Consider the following 7,559-nt stretch of genomic DNA (forward strand, 5'->3'; position numbering starts at 1 on the left):
CAATATTTCTACCTTTTGATATTCCTGTCGACAATATATTTTTGTATCACAATATTTTTTTTCTCAATAATTTGTCCAAACACCATTGTTTTTAGGCTGGAGGGCATATGAACTTTCGGTGTCTTGGATGAAGACTCACCTTATGCGTTAGGACTGTGACAAGGAAGCCTGGATTCAGGGTAATGATGATAATCAGAATATTCCCCAGAGTACTTCAGCTGCCAGGTCTTTTTCATAATCTCTGAAGATTTCCTAATCTATCATACCCCTGAAAGGTAGAAATTGTTACCACTTCCAGAATAGAAGGGAGCCCCTAAGTCCCTGCATCCATTATTTTCTGTGGGAGCATGTTGCAGTGTGCAGCGCTCATGTGTGGTGCTAGACTTACTGCAATGGTGGACTGAAGTACACATACAACTGTTTAGAGACCCTGCAGGCTGTAGTAACTTTAGAAGTTTTGTTTATGATTAGTAATGGTCGCACCCTTTTGTGGGTGGATTTTTCTATTGGAAAGTCCCCCTTAGTCCTCTCCTTATCACTTCATAAACCACTCCTTACTCCTCCTTAAAGCTCTCCTATTTTTTAGTAAGTGTTCTCTACTTTCCAGCCTCTCCCCGGTCACTTCCACATTTACTACTTATCAATCAATCAATTAATCAATCAATCAGGGGATTTGTAGCGCCCACTACTCACCTGTGAGGGTCTCAAGGTACTAGGGGGGAGAGCAGCTTCGGATCGGTTGAAGAGCCAGGTCTTGAGGTCCTTCCTGAACATGTGCAGGGTCAGGGAGTGTCTGATGTTCACAGGGAGCTCGTTCCGGGTCTTGCTGCGATGTAGAAGAAAGCTCTCCCACCGGCTCTGTTTCTGCGAATACGGAAGACCTCTGCCAGGGCGAGGTCAGCGGACCGGAGGTTCCTCCTGGGTATGTGGAAAGATACTCTCTCGTTGAGGTATTTGAGTCCGATGTTGTTGAGGGATTTATAGGCATGGGTGAGGAGTTTGATGGTGACCCTCTTCTCAGAGCCAGTGGAGATCTTGTAGGTGTTGGGTCGAATGTTTGTGACACTGTGTCCCGAGTACGAGTCTAGCTGCAGCGTACTGGATGGTTTGGAGCTTGTGTAAAAGAGTTCTGATGATTCCGACATATAGGCCGTTGCCGTAGTCTACTCTGCTAGTTATGAGCACGTGGGTGACGGTCCTTCTTCAGTCGGGGGATCCATTTGAAGGTCTTGCGGAGGATGTGCAGGCAGTTGAAACTGGTGGAAGCAACGGCGTTGATATGTCAGTTCATGGAGAGGGGGGAGTCGAGGATGATGCGGAGGATTCGAGCGTGGTCTGTAGAGGTGGGTCGGTTTCCGAGGGCGGAAGGCTACCAGGTGTTGTCCCATGCAGAGGTGCATGGTCCGAGGATGAGGACCTCGGTCTTCTCTGAGCTGAGCTTAAAACAGCTGTCTTTCATCGAGGCTGTGACATTCTTCATTCCTTCATGGAAGCAGAGTCTGGTGTCTTTGGGATTCTTCGTGAGTGAGAGGATGATATGGGTGTCGTCGGTGTAGGATACTATGCTGAGCCCATTCTGTCTGACGATGGTGGCGAGGGGGGCCATGTAGATGTTGAAGAGCGTGGGGCTGAGCGGTGATCCTTAGGGCCTGTTTATGATGTTGCCTGGATGCAGTCCAACCGAATCGGTACTGGAATGCTTTCTGTATGAATTGGGTTGTGCGAGTCCGAATGACCGATCACAATGCCTCCCAACATCGTTCGTTAGGCTCGCATTTACTTCAATGGGAGCCTGTGCTCCAAATAAGAACACAGGCTCCCATTGAAAAAAGTGGAGTGGTTGGGAAAAACCTCACACCCTGTGGCGGGCACCCCATGGTGCCTCCTACATTGTGCATGCCTGGGAAGAGGGGTCCCTAGTGTACCCCCACGGGCCCCAATCAGACACCTCTGGGTGAATTGGGGCCCGCATCGGGACCCCAAAGACAGAGTCCAACAGCCGTTTCGTGTCGGGCAGACTGAATCGGAATGGCTGACCGAATCGGTCATCGTTCTCACTTGTTCGGAAACCATGTCCATAAAGCTGTATGAATCGGTTCCTAAAGACAAGGGCTGTCAGAATGCCTTTCGAAACCGATTCGGAATTCACGAACGGTTTCCGGGAATCATAATCGGTCGTTGGGAAATGTGTGCGATTCGTTCGGAAACAAGGGTTCCGAATCGGATTCTGCAATATCAAATCCCATCTGAAGCCCTTCCTGATGACATCGTACTCGGGTCCTAAGTAGTAAACTTACATGTGTGGACCTCTCCCTGCAGAAAATATAGGTGAGGTGAAAGTGGAAATTTACATTTGTAGGTTTATGAATTGTATTTTGTACTAAGTGGTATTACTGTAATGCTGTTTTACATACTACAATGCAGTTTGTGAATCGCGCTCTCGGTTTCTAGCATCGATTACATGATTACATTCTCATAAAGAGTACAAGCAGGTGTCTAGCTGAGCTCATGAGAATTACAGATATCCTTCACAAGGAACAAAAATATAAATATTGTCGACTGAACAAGCAAATTTTCTCTTTCATGTACCAAGGCGCAACGCATATAAACATCAGAGATGGGCACATCTAGTAGGCAAAGGTAGCATGTGCAAAAAAACAAGGAGGCAGCAGGTTAAAGCTATACTAAAATACAATGTTTTAAAATATTTCTTCAAACTTGTCTTTCGCGACATCTTTTTGATGTAGCTACGACGAAAAACAACAAAGGGTATGCACTGCATGGTATGTATGACTCTTTGTGTAACATAGATAGGGACTTGTAATTTGAGGGCATTCAAGTATTACACTCATATTTTTGGATGTACATAGGGTCACAACCAGGACATATAGAAGATGAAAAGAAGATGGGTGAACACGTCTATTCAGAATATAGGGGTGCAAAACTGATGCATCCTGTGAAAGTAATTAAGGGGAAGCCAGGGTTGCAGTTGCGAGCATTGACTTGCTCGCTAAGACCCCGGGCACTGCCTTTGCAACCCCTGGCATCAGAGAACACAAAGGCAGACGCAGGGCCAAAAGGAAAATGGGGCTCCCATTAGCCCTGTGTACTTTCTGATGCTCTAGCAGAATTGACCATTTTAATTCATAAAGAATTTTGTTTCACACTTCAGAATGTTTTTATTTTGCAAATAAATAATGCTCTGAAGTGCGTTTAATGGACCCTCAAGTAAATCTTGTAGGCTCGCATGAGTCTTTTTAGGACGTCTCTCTCCAGGAGAGGAGATAAGAAAAACAAACCTCGGGGTGACCTGGCAGGATATAGCTGCATCGCCCTGACTTACGGTAGCCATTTGACTGACAGCCTCTGTTCTGTTGCTGCCCATTAGATGCATACTTGGGGCCAGAATTACTAATGCTTTGCACCAGGTTTGTGTTACTTTTGTAATGCAAACTCAACGCAAAGTATTATGCTGAGATTTACTATACATTGCAAATCAGGATTTGCGTTGCAGTTTCCCAACGTAATGCAAATCTGCATTATATACTGATTTCTGTTATTTTACTCACAGTGGCGTTGCATGGGTGGTACTTGGGTGTTCTTGTGCAACCACACATGGGTTTAGGTGCAAATCCCTCTCTACAAATATTCATAGACAGATATTTGTGGCAAAATCTTAGGTCTCCTTAAAGCAGGAGGTACACGGAGAAATGTTAGAATTCTTCCCCACTTGTTCCTAGTTTTCATGCCTGCTGCATTGGAGGATAAGTGTGAAAGAATAGCTTTTGTATTGGAAAAAAAATGTCATACAGAATGCACACACCCTTGCACCATGGCATAAGCGTGTGTGTTGGTATATGGCAGTCTAAAGAGTGCCAGCATAAACAGACAGGAAAATAGCGCCGTATCTTAGTAGGTATGCTCTGTCCTGCCGCTTTCACGCAACTCAGCACAGCAACTGTAGTTGCTGCATTGCCTTTCAATAAATGTTCGAAAATCTGGGTCTTGGTGAGTGATAAACGCGAGAAATACTGGCTGAACCTTTCATTTGACACTGTGCACAAGAACATGATGCTGTGTCTGGGCACTGGCTGATGTGTTTGTGCCCTGGCTGGGCCTGGTCATTTTGAGCTGTGTCTTGGTATATGTGCTTGTGCATATGCAAGTGGGAATGTGTCCATATTGGCCATACCTGGGTAGATGACTAGTACATATCTGACGTGGATGTATGACGTTACAACGCATACCATTACAACGCATAGCGCTTTGGGGTGCTGGATACTGAATAGTTTAATTTACTATTCCAACTCCAGTCCCCGTGGATAGTAGAGAAGGTGTTGGATAGTAAATTAAATCTGTTCCCTATCCTAGAGCGACCCCCAGCACAATGCGTTGTAATGGTTTGCGTTGTAATGGTTGCGTCGTAATGGTAGCGCGTTGTAAAAGTTTCGTTGTAAAGGCTGTTTACCATCTGACGTATCACTGCAGCATTCCTGGCATATAATGCCTAAACTCATAGCGTATCATGGCACTATGTGAATTAATACATATGTGTGATACAAAAATTGATGTGTAACTGTTTTAAAAACCTTTTGCATTATTTTATTAACCCCTTAAGTGCTGCTGACGGCCAATGGTCGTCAGCAGCGCTACCTCCCCAGTGCTGCGCACGACCATTGAACGTCCATTCAGCACTAGTTCTAATGGACAGCGCAGCACTGGGGAGAAATGTTTACACGCAGCTAAGGTGTTAATCTTGCATTTAATGTTTACACCTATGTTTATTGCTGGCATTTTGAGCTCGTGGTTTCACTTCCAGAACATATAAAAGCATTCTCTCTAACATTATCAGTGTCAAAAGGTCAAGTGATATCAATTACTGTAATGTCATCAGTGGCTGGTCATTCACGGAGCGAACTCGGACGGAGCATTCATCACCCCCGGTCTAAGTAGTTAGACCCAACGTCAAATAATTGAAACCATTGAAGGGCCACGGCCATATCGTAAGAAACGGCTGATAGTTATATCCGTGAACACACACGGACCATTTACTGTCACACGTGTGCTGTTGGACACCGAAGATATATCCGGATTCTACAAACGAATTTGAGAACCCGACACCAAGGGTGTCCTTTACCCCTTGATTACCACGCTCCGATTGTACAACACCAAAGGAGAGACCGGCTGGGCCTGCTTTGAGGCTGCCACGCATACCCCTCACCTCCCCTGCCTTCATCTAGTCCTGATGAAGACCCGCGCTGACGCCTCAAGAGCACTCTCTTAGGGTTGAAACATCGACAACAAAAACATGTGGACCAGTTTTTAAGGATTCTGTATTTAAGACTGACTAGTGTGGTGTACAGAACACTCTTAGGGACTTTGTAATACTGGCCACTCTCCCCTTTCCCTCTAAATCCCCTTCCTGATACCTGAAATCGCTGTTGTATATCTTGTATATATTACACTTGCACAAACCTCACTGAGCACCAATTGTCACCATTTTTCACTTTGTGCACCACTGTATAATGATGACAGCCTTGTGAATTTATAAAAAAGACGACTTATAAATGAATACAATTTATAAAGTATTTTGTGATACTCTATATAGTTTGGATTCTTTTCTTCTTTTCTGTAATTCATTTCTCTTTGATTGATTCATCTTTAAATGAATGAGTAAGATTTGCAAAATGTCAAGAAAGAAGTAAGAAATATAGCGTACCCAAAAGAACCAATTGTTTATGATTTGACCATTTAGATGATGTCACTTCGGCTACCCCTTGCATTTTGGTGAATTGACACTCATGATGCAGCCAGCATTATAGGAAATCAACAAAAAAATGGTAAAGTTAACTGACAACTGACAAACGAGCCTGGCCGACATCAAAGGTGATAAAAATGCAATTGTTTGAAAATCATATTGATAAGAGCCTTGGAGTGAGTCATGACACTGAGATTTGTAAATGGAAGATGTGAGGATGTGATATGGAGAGAGAAGAATGGGGTGAGCTTCCCTTTCATTTATTGCACCATGATGACACAGTATGGCTAATGTTATGGCATTATGGACCCAGTTACATCATCCGTATGTTTAAGCCAATTTATTACACTTGTTTGTTACTGCCATCAAAACACTGCGAGCACCAAACCTTAATGGTAAAAACCCAATTTAAAGATTTTGAGGCTATTGATGTCTCTGTTCTTCCCCCAGTGATCCCTTTTTATAGCTGCCCCTCCCTATTCTAGGGAAAGGAACCTTGCTGGACCTTAGAATGTCAGGATGTTATTAAACAATAAATATTAAGCACCCTCATTGCTACCATTTCTTACTGACGGGAATTCAATTCAAGGCAAAAAGAGTTGTCAAGATAATTATTATTTGTTACTGGAAGTCAGAGAAGTTTTGTACATTTGACTTGTTGGTAGAATGCAATATCACAAAATAAAATGTTGGACGGTGTCTTGAAACTTTTTAAACACTCACTCCCAGTCACAGATCTGGATTTAATTTATCGTTATTTTGCTCATCACATCACCCCAGTTTGGACCCAGCCATATGCAAATCAGTCTTGACCCTGCTCTCCATGGTAACAATCCAGGCCTAACTTCCAGGCTTGGTCCTTCCTGGACTGGAAACAAGCATCCTGGGACCGGTTACAGGGTGTCACTCCTCATCAGCCAGGTTACCTTGAATCTAGTGGTGCAGTGAGCAAGGGACCCATGTCTGGGCATACCCTTAGCCACATAGGGTGCACAAAGCAACAACACAAATTAAAATTATGGACAGAGTGTTGAAACTTTTCAAACACTCACCCCCAGTCACAGATCTTAGTTTAATCCATCGTTATTTTGCTTGCCACCTCACCGCAGTTTGGACCCATCCATATGCAAATCAGTCTTGAGCATGCTTCCCATGGTAACTGACCAGCTTGAACTGCCAGGCTAGGTCCTGCCTGGACCGGAAACAAGCATCCTGGGACCGGTTTCAGAGTATCACCCCCTCATCATCCAGATCTCTTGACTGGGGGTGAGTGTTTGAAAAGTTTCAACACTCCGTCCCTCCTCTTGTTCTGTTTGCTATGTTCTCACTAAGTGACCAAGGGTATGTCCAGACGTGGGTCCTTTGCTCGCTGTGCCCCTGGATTCAAGCTAGCCTGGCTGATGAGGGGTGATACCCTGAAGCTGGTCCCAGGATGCTTGTTTCCGGTCCGGGGAGGACCTGGCCTGGCAGTTCAAGCTGGACTGATCCCTTGAGGAGCAGGGTCAAGTTTGATTTGCATATGGCTGTGTTCAAACTGGGGTGGCGTGGCACAGTGAGCAAAAGAACGATGGATCAAACAAAGATCTCTTGAATTGGGGTAAGTGGTTGAAAAGTTTCAGCACTCTGTCCATCATCTTGTTGTGTTGGTTTGCAGAATGTCCACACTGGCAAACTCAGAGACAGTCAGAAATCGGATCCAAAACAGTATGATATCCTGATGCACATGCTCAACATAATTCTTAAACATCGTTTTAATAATGTTTAATTATTTTGGAGGCATCTTAGTTTGCTGTTAAGTCTT

Source organism: Lissotriton vulgaris, chromosome 5, assembly GCF_964263255.1.
Source record: "Lissotriton vulgaris chromosome 5, aLisVul1.2, whole genome shotgun sequence".
In the NCBI taxonomy this organism is placed as follows: domain Eukaryota; kingdom Metazoa; phylum Chordata; class Amphibia; order Caudata; family Salamandridae; genus Lissotriton; species Lissotriton vulgaris.